We start from the raw sequence: 14,003 nt of genomic DNA on the forward strand, positions 1-14,003 counted from the left end.
TTGCCATATTGTTTCTTTATCTGCGTCGAATATATTTCTAGTGCAAGGAACATGCAGAACAATATTTAGACATCACCTCTAAGTCTAATACTTTTCCAGAGTCGACACTAATGATTGTTGAAACTCCATGCAGTGAAGTATGCCCCTCTTCATCCAGAAACTGTCATAGGAAACTTCTATATCGTTGCTGTTAGTTGCTTCATTATTTTCTTGAATTACCCCTGGGACTGCCGTTTTCATGCTCTCTTCACTTACTTCTGCAACTGCATTGAGGAGAGCAGTATTATTAATTGTAGAAAATTTTAGGGGAGGACCAGGCATGTTCATAACACCACATAAAAGGTTTTCACCATCTCTTCCAATCCCTATACATCTTAGTCCATAAGCAAATCTCATATTGGCTTCATAGATTCTATTACTGACCTTTGATGTCTTGAATGGTCTGTCAGCATCACAGTTTTGACACAAAATGTGCAATGTGCAAACCAAACTTTCTCTCTTTCCATCATTAACCGAATCCACATTTCCTCCACAAACAGAGCAGTTGCAGGCTTTTCTAAGTGTTTCTGCCACCATTTCCAAATCCACAATTCTGTAACCTGTATTTCTGTCATGATTTGTTTCTTCTGACACAATCTCTGTCCCAAGTTTTATTTTAGATGCACTTGGAGACAAGCTAATGTTTGCCACTGCAGGCCCGACCCTAACCTCAATGTCAGTTTCTCGCTTTATATTGGAAATATGGGACTTACTATATTTTTTAAATACTTTACCAGGCCTAGGCATTGTAAAAAGGGATCAACAGATTCAACCTTGCAGAAAGAATAGCACAATAAATCAAGTGTCACTCGAATTCCACTGAACAGCACAAAACTTGTTTTCAACACTCCGCAGTCTTCTATACCACAGAAAATGGCTCCACAGCCCTCTTTACAACACTGCTGTTATGTATACAAAAAAATCACAGCCTTCTAAAGCTATATTTTCTAGGTTCACAGGCCAAATTCTGCCATAAAATTTTTCCTCCATTTGGTACATTGAAAAGCGGGCTTGGCGCATTACACTGCTTAGGGTTTCAATTTTTTGCGCCATTTGTAGTTCGAATTTCAAGGAAAAAATTTTGGATAATAATCTCAATTATATTTACTATCAAATAAGCAAATAAAAATAATTCGTAAATTTTTCATTATATCTGCCACCGTCTCCCCTTAAACCAAACCCATTAAAGACACAAGTGTGTGAAATAGGGAAACCACCGCAAATTAAAGACAGAATGCTCAGGGGTTAAATTAGAATACTGTGATACGCCAAAATACCTAGGAATAACACTCGACACATCTCTAACGTTCAAAAAACACTGCAAATCAAAAGTCTCCACCAGGAACAAGTCACTTAGAAGACTGGTCGGATCATAGTGAAACCATCCGAACTTCTGCAGTCATATTATGCTACTCCGCTGTCCTGTTTGGTTTAAGTCAATACATGCCAGACAGGTGGATATTGCCCTGAACGGCACATGCAGAATTAAAACAAGCTGCTTGAGTCAACTCCAGTCGAGTGGCTCTGCCGTATTGCAGGAATTGCGCCACTTCCAGTTCGAAGAGAAATTGCAGCAAACAGGGAAAGGCGAATCTGGAGCAGGAAAAAACGCATCCCACACATGGGCATCAATTCTCCTCTCAAAGACTAAAGTCAAAGAGAAAGTTTCCTCAGAACATCGGAGAAACTAGCAACCACTGATAAAGAAGACAGGCTGCAACTGTGGAGGGCTGAGACATCGTGCCCCCCCGCTTGGAAAAGATTTTCAGAATCTTTCCACCCTGTTGATGATGAGAATTGGTCAGTCTGGAAGTCCTTGAATAGGCTGAGGTCGGGAGTGGACAGATCAAGGGTTAACCTGACAAAATGTGGATACACTGACGAAAACAAAATCCAATGTGACTGCGAGGATGAACACACTGTTCAACATATGCTTCAGTATCGACTGTGTCCTGCCACCTGCGCAGAAGACGACCTTCACCAGGCAATGGTAAATGCATTGGAAGTGGTAAAATTTTGGCCAAAGATTATATAAACTACACTGATCTCACAACTGCTGTAGAAACTGTGTTTTATGTATACTTCTGACACGAGAATACTGATAAAACCGGTACCCCTCAAACCCGGGATTCAAGTAACATTAGCTGTTTACAAGAGGTGCTAGAAGTGATGGCCGTAGGCATCCAGGCATCACCGACTTCGTGTGACAACGTTACCAGTAACACGCTGCAATTCTACGGGCTCGACGTTGTTAATTTCTCTACTAGTCTTTTAGTGTGCCTCATAAATAAAAATCACACGATGTTATGTCCGAGGATCTTGCGCGCCAGAGGCGTCTACTGATAAGTCTGTCTTGAGAGAACACGCTGGTGATGTTGTCTCTACTTTGGTTGGATGTGCGGGCTGTTGTTGCATTTTGCTGAAGTACTGCATACAGATTGTCTGCATCTGTTAATTGTGAATACAGGAAGTCAAAGATCCCTGGATGTCGGGCGCTGTTTAGGTGCAATTGAAAAATATGAGGCCAATAGTGCGCATGACAGACACCGCACACCAAACACCTGTCTTCTCTGAGACGAGAGGTTCATCATGCAGAATATGTGAGTTGTCCTGCGACCAGCGTCTACAATTCTGGGAGTTTACGTAACATGACAAATGAAACTAGGCCTCATCTGAAATGAAGTTAACCCACGGGCCTAAATGACTATTAGCAATTGATGTTAACATCCAGTTACAATAACGATCCTCAAATTTCAACTCTTGCACCACATAAATAAGGTAGGCTTTGAATTTCAATTCTTTTAGTACATGATGACGCAATATATACACCAAACTGCAGCCATAATCTCCTTAGCAAGTTGTGAGGACTTCACGTAACGTCCATGCGAATTCTGTTTATAGTTTCAGCGGTCCTCGCTATCGACTGCCTATTCCTCTGCACATTCTGAGTGGGACTTACAACCCCCCATATCTTGTACAGATCTTGAATAGTGCTGGTCGTATGAGGGATCCTTACCAGTATACTTCGCTTGAAACATTGAAAGGTATCTGTTGTTACTTTTACACATGGAAATGGAAATGAGCGTTTGGCGTCATTGGCCGGGAGGCCCCTCGCGGGGCAGGTCCGGCCGCCATATCGCAGGTCTTATGACATTCGGCGCCACATTGGGCGACCTGCACGCCGGATGGGGATGAAATGATGATGAACACAACACAACACCCAGTCCCTGAGGGGAGAAAATCTCCGACCCAGCCGGGAATCGAACCCGGGCCCAGAGGACGGCAATCCGTCACGCTGACCACTCAGCTACTGGGGCGGACACTTTTACACATAATCAAGAACGATCTATCACACTACTACATTTTAAAACACAGTTTATATGTAATTCATGTCACACAGTTTCATACGGAACCTACATTCGCTTTCTTTTATATACTGTATATGATAAGATACTGTCATCCCCCTTCCCTTCTGTGTGAGAGGATGAATGAGCAAGTGTATTTCCAGTTGCATGCTCGATGGTAGCAGACAAGGCTGTCTGCTAGAGAACAGTAGGACCAACGTCGGAACAGGTAGCTACGCTTCCTAAAGCAAAGAGGTTTCTATTCTTGGTATGGTCCTGTCCGTCCCTTGTCATGTTGGTATAGGAAGCTGCCTCTCTGGTCACTTCCGTTTGTATCTGTAAAGCACCCTCAGTAGGGGCCCAGGCCAGTCTGTCCGCGGCGAGCGTCTGAAGTGGTAAGATCTCCGGCTAAGCGCGTGTCTGCTAAGTCCGGAGGACAATGGATTTCTTAAGTTCAGCCTAACTGAAAATTTAATCACCTTTATTTCAGGTTTAGATCTAAAATATCTAATGTTGTCTTAAATTGCAACGCAGTGTAATTCGAGTGTGAAGTTCAGAATATCTTCCACTAGTTGCTTTGTCACTACTTTGTGAGTAAAGTGGAACCACGTGTTGATGATTCGTAACTCTAAGATCATCAATATTAAATGCGAATGTGCGTGAGATTATAACGTCTCGTCTTGATAATACTTTTCAATATAGCAACTTTTCTTTATGTTCAGCCATGTGGGGTGTACTTTGTGAGACCAGAACCACGTGCTTATACCATTGTTTGAGCCATCGGGTTAATAGTAAGACGATAGGACCAGTTCGGGGTTTTTCTTTCGTAAATTGCGTATCGATGTAATTTATTTTAACTATCAAAATTATTGTGGAGTTATATTCTTCGTGTAAACCAAGTTGACCACGTGAAGCATGTGGTGTAATCATCAAAGTAGCCCTCAGCTATTCTTTTCGGGAAGATTCCACAGAGAGTTAGTACGAATTTAGTATACCAGTGTGTGGTAATTTCATGACGGACATGATTGCGCTTGCGCTATGAACGTAACTTCTTTGGGTGGAAATTGAATCGGTTGGTTGTGGTTAATTTCCTCTTGTATATGTTTCAACGTTCTTCGTATGTTATTTTATGAATGCAGTGTTGTATGCAGTCTCCCAATCTTGGCTCCTTATTTGATGTGTTCCGTAAGATTACAAACTCACATTTTCACAATCCTAAATAAGGCACCAGTTTAGTTATGAATCAAGTTTAATATGCTGAAATTTTAACGGAACGATGATCAATGTTAAAATAAATGTCCAAATATAAACTGATTTATTTCTTTATATATATATATATATATATATATATATATATATATATATATATATATATATATATATATCACCGGTTGTCGTAAGATGACTATTAAACGATTATAATTAATGTTAGTCTGGTTGGGAATTTGGTAAGCTGGAATGAATACCTGGTGAAACAGTTGCTCAGTAATGCAAGGTTAACTTCCTCAGATAGCTCACAGCTTTTATTGTCTTGAATATCAGCACCACTTGCAGAACAACTTAATGTATCAACATTACAACATTTCTTTGCATTCCTTGGTGGAAACTGTCTTCACCTAACACTCAACAGTGTCCATTCGCTGTACTAATTCAAACTGTCTCATTTTTGTAACAACTCGATAACACGAGCGTCTCACAACAACTGACGCACGAACACACTGCTGCACTCAACTTTCTGGTAAAACACAGTGCAATCAACTTTCGAAACAGTGTTGCCACCTCACAAGTAATTCGACTAGAGATGATTAACTGGTACGTGAGGGGTACAAGGTTTATGTGGGACACCCTGTAGAATTGGCACCAGGCTGTCATGTGACATTTCACCAATGACGTAATCGTGGCACTCAAGTGTACGGGCGAGTACGGTGTATGGAATCAGAGCAGCAAGACAGGTTGACATGGAGAAAGGAACAATGGTGTTTGGACGATGTCATAATCGCGCCGGGAATGGTAATCCATTTTGGTGGTGTACCAACGTGCCCTGTCTAGGGTGTTTACAAGTACTGATACACCAATCGCAGCTATCTAATATCGCTTTACGGTCATTGTAAAAAGGATTTTAGTGGCAGGGACTGTAGATGAGTGTCAATGACCCTCTGCTTCAAACTCAGAGTAGTACATAAAGATCCACGCAATCAATGGGCAACCCAAGCAGCCCAACTGCAGTCATTCCCACTTGGCAATGGGTGACAACTCGAAAGTTCGGGCCAATTTAACCGCATGACACAGTTGTAACTCCCAGCACACTTATTGAATTATGCTGCTTTGAGACTCGGCACGTTATTTCATTTGTTTTAGTTTTGTTCGCTACTTAATAACAGTTGTTCAGTAAATGTACAAAGACTCTAAAATTACTGTCGCTGGTTGTGGGTGTACTTAAGTTCGAACCACTCTAGGTTATTTGTATTAATATGATCCATAGCTCTAGATCTACAATAAGAATACAGTTTTTCGACGTGGAATGGGTCCACACTTAAACTGTGCTGTCTCTCCACCAGACTACCGCTGCCTACAAGTCATCTGCAGTGCCGACCAGTTCCAGTTCGGGCAGTGTACACCGAGTGTCGAACATGAATCGAAGTGATAGTCAAAGTGTTCACGTATTGAGAGACTGAACTTAAACTCTCTGATTGCAGTACAACCTGTCAACATCAACTAGATTAATTAGTAATCATCTACTGTGCTAGATTAGATCAGGTTCAGAAATTTACATCAGTGCCACATCTTCTCTGCAAGCAAAACCAGAGTGTATTTCGATGTACCTTCTTTACATAAACCATTGTTATTCACATGTTGTCACAATTATTCTGTTGTAGTTATACGAGTACTGCTCCTGTAGCCACGCAATTTTGTCGCCGGGGGTTCGTTTCCTGCATACGTTATGTTGAGCACCTACCTTAGGTGAACACGTAAGTTTGTCTCCCATATATTTTAATGTGTAATTTGATTATAAGCTGAAGCAACAGCTATAATTTTACCATTACAATTTTCACTAACGACATTATTTAATGACAAGACTATTTGCCATATTTTTCTTAATGGTGATAGTGATGTCATCCTCCAAAAACCATTAAAACCGTAAATTAAGTGTAACTGCCAACAGAAACTATTTGCACTAGAAACAGAGCTTACGGCTTTTAACAGTCAACTCCTAGTACCAAGCAAAATTTTAATAAACGAACATGAGAGAGGTATAATAGTGTAAATGAATACGATTTCTTGGCGAATACCGTCTCCTTTGCTAACGAAAGAAACGTGCGAAAGAAAACAGAAAGATTCAGTACTAATCGATGAGACTATGTACCGCGTAAAACGCAGAGGGAAGAACACACAATAACATTTTTAAATCAATGGCAGCGTCGTCAATACTTAATTACAAAGAATAGGGGAAACATCAGTTGGACAAGAACTGGGACTTATTAACAAGCAGATTCAGAGCTATAGAAATAAGCGGAGAGATCATGTCGTAAGACATAAAGAAAATTAAAACACAAAATAATAATGAACTGTCTGAAAAAGTGAGTAATATCACTATGTATGCCAACAAAGAGGTAGAAATACCAGATACGCAACTGTTAATTTGCAATAGAGGCATGTAACAAGTGGGTATAATAGGAAGAGCCCAAGTTCTGAGGGAAGAAGAAGAAGACAAAGGAAAATGAGAAGAAAACTTCTATGCAAATGGAGTTCTGTATCAATGGCATAAAATATTGGGTTTTTACAACATGTTTAAAACAAATCAAAAAATAACAGAGAGAACTGAAGCCGTGGGACTGGGCCTCAGAGCCCGTATGGAGAGCTCTGAGGATAAGATCGTCGACTACGAAAGATAGGGTTCTGGTTTCCAGTGTCTGGTACACTGTTTTAATCTGCCCTGCAGTTTCTGGGCATTAATTGTTAAAGAAAGTGCATTGCTTTCTAAATTAAAAGGTACATTTTTGAATTAGTTCGGAACAGACAAAATATCTACTAAGTATGTGTGATAGTATCTGTCCTACGAACGGTAGACACTGTAGTAACAGCGAGAGGATGCTGCTTTGCTACAGGACTTAGTCGTACTATTAAATATGCTGCAGACAATCAGGTAAATAACGGCTCTGATAGGGATTTAGTTTCCAGGAAAGCGAAAATACTCTTGTTTATTTAGACAAGCAGAGACATTTTTAAGTGAGGGGAGTAAGGAAATCGAAATTATTATTTGACTATGATGAAACTCTTTTTAGCGATTTATACCAAAAGTGAATTTAAACAGTTTAGATAGTAATTCGTTACTAACAGACAACGTAAGGACTAAGGCTTACGTTACCATCATTCATTCACAACGCCAGCGTTATTTTTTATGGATTATATAACCAACAACTTTCCTTTTATGTCACTTTATTGTTTTCTCACGCAAATGTGCCTCGAAATGGTATCAAACATTGGGTTAATATTTCGAAATGGGCGCAAAAAATGGCTCTGAGCACTATGGGACTCAACTGCTGTGGTCATAAGTCCCCTAGAACTTAGAACTACTTAAACCTAACTAACCTAAGGACAGCACACAACACCCAGCCATCACGAGGCAGAGAAAATCCCTGACCCCGCCGGGAATCGAACCCGGGAACCCGGGCGTGGGAAGCGAGAACGCTACCGCACGACCACGAGATGCGGGCGAAATGGGCGCATAAAATAGTTATCCTTCGTCTTTTTGTGTTTATGGGATGGCAATTGTTATGAAAAATGAGATTCAGACAGGATTAGCGTGCACAGGCAAGACTTCCTCCGTGATCGGAACAAAAAAACAAACACATTTGAGAGAGACCTCTCTATTCTGTGGTGCTATTATGGCTGTTGACTGAAGTTCACATCCTCTTACCTGCTTACCGTATGTGGACGTCTTAAAACACGAGACCCCTGTTTTGTTTTGTCTTCATTGCGGAGATGTCTGAAGTTCATTTGCTGTCTCTTACCTACTTACCACATGTAGAAGTCTTAACGCACAAGACACCTATTTTGTTTGTCTTCATTACACTGTAAGCTGTTTCATATCTACCAGCTTAATGTAGTGGTGTAACGTTGTGCCACTTGAGCCCGAAGAGGTGATCGCAATGTGACGGAACACACTGACTGTTAATAAAAGGCCAACACCCAGAAGACATGGTCGGATGTCAATGTAGCTTCGTACACCTACAGTCCATAGGCGAGTATGCAAATAATTATGACAGTTATCTGTAAGAGTTAGAACGGCCACCAGAGAGCTTTATTTTTGTTCGTGTTTAGTTTTGTTACATCTACATCAAGCGACCTAATGGTGTGTGGCGGAGGGTACTTTTGGCATCAGTAACTAATTCCCCCTACCCTGTATCATTCGCGGATGGCACGTGGGACTGATAATTCGTAACCCACTGTATTAGCTCCAATTTCTGGTACTTCCTTCTTCGTGGACATTTCGCGAGATGTATGTGGGAGGAAGTAAGATTGTCTGACTCTTCCCGGAGAACGCTCCCTCGATATGTCAATAGCAAACCTCCGTGGTGCACAACGCCTGTCTTGTAACGTTTGTCAGTGGAATTTGTTTAGCATTTCGGTAACACTCTTTCACCGACTAAACGATCCCCTGACGGAACGCACCGCTCTTTGTTGGATCTTTCCTATCTCTTCTATCAGTTCTACCCGGCTGTCTTAAAGCACGAGACACCATTTTGTTTTGCCTTCATTATAGACTAGTTCGAAGTTCACTTACTCTTACCTACTTACCTACCACACCCTGGTCGCATGTTGAAGGGCCGTGAATAGCATCAGTGTTGAGTGATCACAGCGAAGAACACAGATAGGCCGCGTAACCGTATGAGACAGCGTTATCAGCACTTGACGGAGTTTCAAAGGGGCCTAGGTATGAATCTGCCTTCGGCTGCCTGGTCGAATTGTGCAATATCCAGATTAGAGGGGCATTCGGATGTGACAGTGACGCGACGTTGGACTGCATGGGAACGTGAAGGCATTCACACTCGTAGTCAAGGTTCCTGTTCCTGCCGACCACGTCTGACGACCACAAGGGACGACCACCGTATCATGCAACTGACATACATCGCAATCCCTTCAGATCTGCGCCAGTCATCTGAGAACAAGTAGTAGCACAGCGGTGTTACAACTGTCGTCATGGTTTGGGGAGTCAACGGGTATAACTTCATGACTGGTAGTGATTGAAGTAATTGTGACGGCACAGCCGTACGTCACGGCCATCCTGCGTCCATGTCTGTTACCTCTGATCCTACGCTATCGTGGTACAGTTTTTCAACAGGATAATGCTCGTCCACACATGATACGTGTCACTACGAGCTGCCTTGAAGTATCCCCGCGGCCGGTAAGATCCCTAGATCTGTCCCCAGTGAAACTCGAACATCAACTCCGTCTCAGTGCCGTTATCCCGGTTATGAAGTACCAGTGGGCGAGTTTGCCTCAGGAGAGGATGCAACGACTTTATGACACCCTCCACAACCGAATCGTTGCATGCATCAAGGTCAGAGTGCTTAAAACGCATTGCTGATAAGTGGACTGGTACTACCAAATACACTGCATATTTGTCTATATTTTCCAAACACTTACGTATTATACAATCATATACCCCATCAACCTACCAAGTTTCATTTCGTCTCCTCCTACCGTTCTGGGTACTTCACCTCTTTCTGTCCAGCAGCTATATTATCTTATGTCTTTCTTGTGTTGCTTTGACAGCGTGTGTTATGAAAATATAGTCCAAGCAGGAGTAACGTGCACATATTAAGATTTTCTTCGTGACTGGAACACAAAAATAGCAAATAAGACTGAGAAAGCCCTATCAGTTCGGTTGTGTTATCCTGGCTGTAGTCTGAAGTTCACTTACCACCTGTGGCGGCTTTGATGCAGGAGACTCCCTCACTGTTGATGCTTCATTAGAGTAAGATGTGTCATACATGCCAGCTTTTTGCAGTGCGTCGCTAGAGCCTAAAAGTATGACTGACAGAATATGTTGGTGTTTTGTATACGTGGACCTTCCGAACAACCTCCGTGATACGCGCTTGCTTCTTGACTTCCAGCTGTACACCAGACCATTCTCGTCACTGCTCACACCTCTCTGCGTTTACACCTACATATACAGGATACTTCACAAGCCACTGAACCGTCCATGACAGAGGGTATTTCATTCCAGTATTACATATTTTCTGTCCTACACATTCGTGTATTTCACTGTACGCAGACCGATCTCTCTGTCGTCACTCTCATGACCTCGCGGTGTTGGCAGTAGAACTGTCTCACGGACTTGCAGTCTCTCTAAATTTACGCGACTGGGTTTTGCGAGAATACGTAGTCTTTACTCCAGGCATCCTCATTTAAGTTCCGTGAGCATTTACGTCACACTTTCGTACAGGCTGTGCCGACGTTACGATACTAGCTGCGCGTCACTGAATTCTTCGACGTATCTTATCATACCTAACTTCCAAGCGTTCCAAATTATGTAACAATAGAAGTAGTCGCAACAGCATCTTGTGTGCATCTTCCTTTTCAGATGCACATTAATTTCTGAGAACTCTACCAAGAAATCGACCTTCCATTGTCCTTTCGCAGTACCGGTTTCAACTGATCATCCCATTTTATATCGCTTCTAAGCACTAGCAGTAAATATCCGATGTGGCTTTCGCAAGATGTTCACCACTAGTCTTCTAGTCATATGCTGCCAGGTTCTTCCTCTCTGGTAAGGCCACTATTTTGCATTTATTTACATTATAAAACAGCTCCCATTCAGTACACCAAGTCTTTCTGCATTTTCTCACCACGCAAGCCACCGTACCGAGGATGGCGGTGGGTTCTTTGCACTACTTGAATCATTTTCTTTCCCGATCCATTCGCGAGTAGAGCTCGGTAAAAACGACTTTCTATACGAGGCCTAATTTCTTTTCTCTTATCCTTGTGGTCTTTACGTGAAATGTAAATTGACAACTTTAGAATTCTTCCGCTGTCAGCTTCGAATACTGGTTCTCTAAACTTCCTCAATAGTGTTTCGCGAAAAGAACGTCCTCTTCCCTCCAGGGATTCCCAATTGAGTTCACGTATCATCTCCGTAATACTCGCATGTTCATCGATCCTGTTGGAAACAAATCTAGTGGCTCAGGTCTGAATTGGTTTGATGCATTCCTTTTAATCCGACGAGGTGGGGATCCCACACAATGAAACAGTACTGAAGAATGGGTCGCGCAAGTGTTTTTGATCGGTCTCCTTTATAGATGAGCTACGCTTAGCAAAATTCTCCCAATAACCCAAGTCTGTCATTTGCCTTCCCTACGACCTTGAAACGACGGTATGTGAGTGGGTCTAAGACTTCTTAAGTAACATAACCCAGTAACCCAGAACGTTGTCCTCGACGGCGAGTGTTCATCAGAGACAGGGGTATCACCAGGAGCGCCCCAGGAAAGTGTGACAGCACCTCTCTTGTTCTCTGTACACATGAACAATGTGATGGACTGCGCGAACAGCGGTCTGAGGCAGTTTGATCATGATAGTGTGCTGTACGGGAAGATGTCGTCATTAATTGACTGTAAGAGGATACTGATTGAGATTTTTATATGCTGTGATGAATGGCAGATAGCCCTAAATGTAGAGATATCGTAAGTTAATGGAGACGGATAGGGACACCAATCCTGTAACGTTCGAATGCATTATTGGTGGTGTGCAGATCGACACAGTCACGGCGATTAAATGTCGAAACGTAACGTTGCACAGCGATATTAAATGGGACGATCATGTAAGGTCGGTAGTAGAGAAGGTGAATGGCCGACTTCAGATTATTGGGAGGATTCTAGAAAGTTGAGCTCATCTATAAACGGTCCATTGACACACAGTCAACATGGGTTCAGAAAACATCGTTCCTGTGAAACACAACTAGCTCTTTATTCACATGAAGTGTTGAGTGCTATTGAGAAGGGGTTTCAGATCGATTCCGTATTTCCGGATTTCCGGAAGGCTTTTCACACGGTACCACACAAGCGGCTCGTAGTAAAACTGCGTGCTTATGGAATATCGTCTCAGTTATGTGACTGGATTTGTGATTTCCTGTCACAGAGGTCACAGTTCATAGTAATTGACGGAAAGTCATCGAGTAAAACAGAAGTGATTTCAGGCGTTCCCCAAGGTAGTGTTATAGGCCCTTTGCTGTTCCTCATCTATATAAACTATTTGGGAGACAATCTGAGCAGCCGTCTTCGGTTGTTTGCAGATGATGCTGTCGTTTATCGACTAATAAAGCCATGAGAAGATCAAAACAAACTGCACAACGATTTAGAAAAAATATCTGAATGGTGTGAAAAGTGGCAGTTGACCCTAAATAACGAAAAGTGTGAAGTCATCCACAAGAGTGTTAAAAGGAACTCGTTAGACTTCTGTTACACAATAAATCAGTCTAATCCAAAAGCCGTAAATTCAACTAAATACCTAGGTATTACAATTACGAACAACTTAAATTGGAAGGAATACATAGTAAATGTTGTGGGGAAGGCTAACCAAAGACTGCATTTTATTGGCAGGACACTTAGAAAATCTAACAGACCTACTAAGAATACTGCCTGCACTACGCTTGTTCGTCCTCTTTTAGAATAGTGCTGCGCGGTGTGGGATCCTTACCAGATAGGACTGATGGAGTACATCGAAAAAGTTCAAAGAAGGGCAGCACGTTTTGTATTACCGCGAAATATGGGAGAGAGTGCCACAGAAATGATACAGGATTTGCGGTGGACATCATTAAAAGAAAGGCGTTTTTCGTTGCGACAGAATCTTCTCACGAAGTTCCAATCACCAACATCCTCCTTCGAATGCGAAAATATTTTGTTGACACCGACCTACATAGGGCGGAACTACCACCAAGATAAAATAAGGGAAATCAGAGCTCGTACGGAAAGGTATAGGTGTTAATTCTTTCCGCGCGCTATACGAGATTGGAATAATAGAGAATTGTGAAGGTGGTTCGATGAACCCTCTGCCAGGTACTTAAATGTGATTTGCAGAGTATCCATGTAGATGTAGATAAAAGAGACCGCGTATAGAACGCTAGTGACACACATTCTTGAGTAGTGATCGAGTGTTTGGGATTCCCAACAGGTCGGATTAATGGAAAATTCTACTGTAATTTAGATGCGTGTCATCAGTGGGTACGACAAAAACGGAAGTATTACGGAGATGATTCGTGGATTCAACTGGGAATCCCTGGACGGGAGGCGACATTCTGCCCGCGAAACACAATTGGGGAAATTTATTGAACTGGCGTTTGAAGCTGGCTGCAGAACGATTCTATTGCCGCAACGTGCATTTAGGGTAAGGATCACGAAGGTAAGACAACAGAAATTAGGATTCTTACGGAGGTATAAAAACCGTCGTTTTTCGCTCTCTCTATTTGTGAGTGGAACAGGAAAGAAAATACTAAAAGTTGCACAGCGTAACCTCCGTTTTGCATCGTGTGGTGGTTTGCGGAGTGTGTTTCTAGATGTAGATGTACTTTCCTATAGAAAACAGCATCTTCAGCGAACAGTGTGTACTGCTACTCCTGTCCGA

The sequence above is a fragment of the Schistocerca serialis genome, chromosome 1 (assembly GCF_023864345.2).
Source record: "Schistocerca serialis cubense isolate TAMUIC-IGC-003099 chromosome 1, iqSchSeri2.2, whole genome shotgun sequence".
Lineage (NCBI taxonomy): Eukaryota > Metazoa > Arthropoda > Insecta > Orthoptera > Acrididae > Schistocerca > Schistocerca serialis.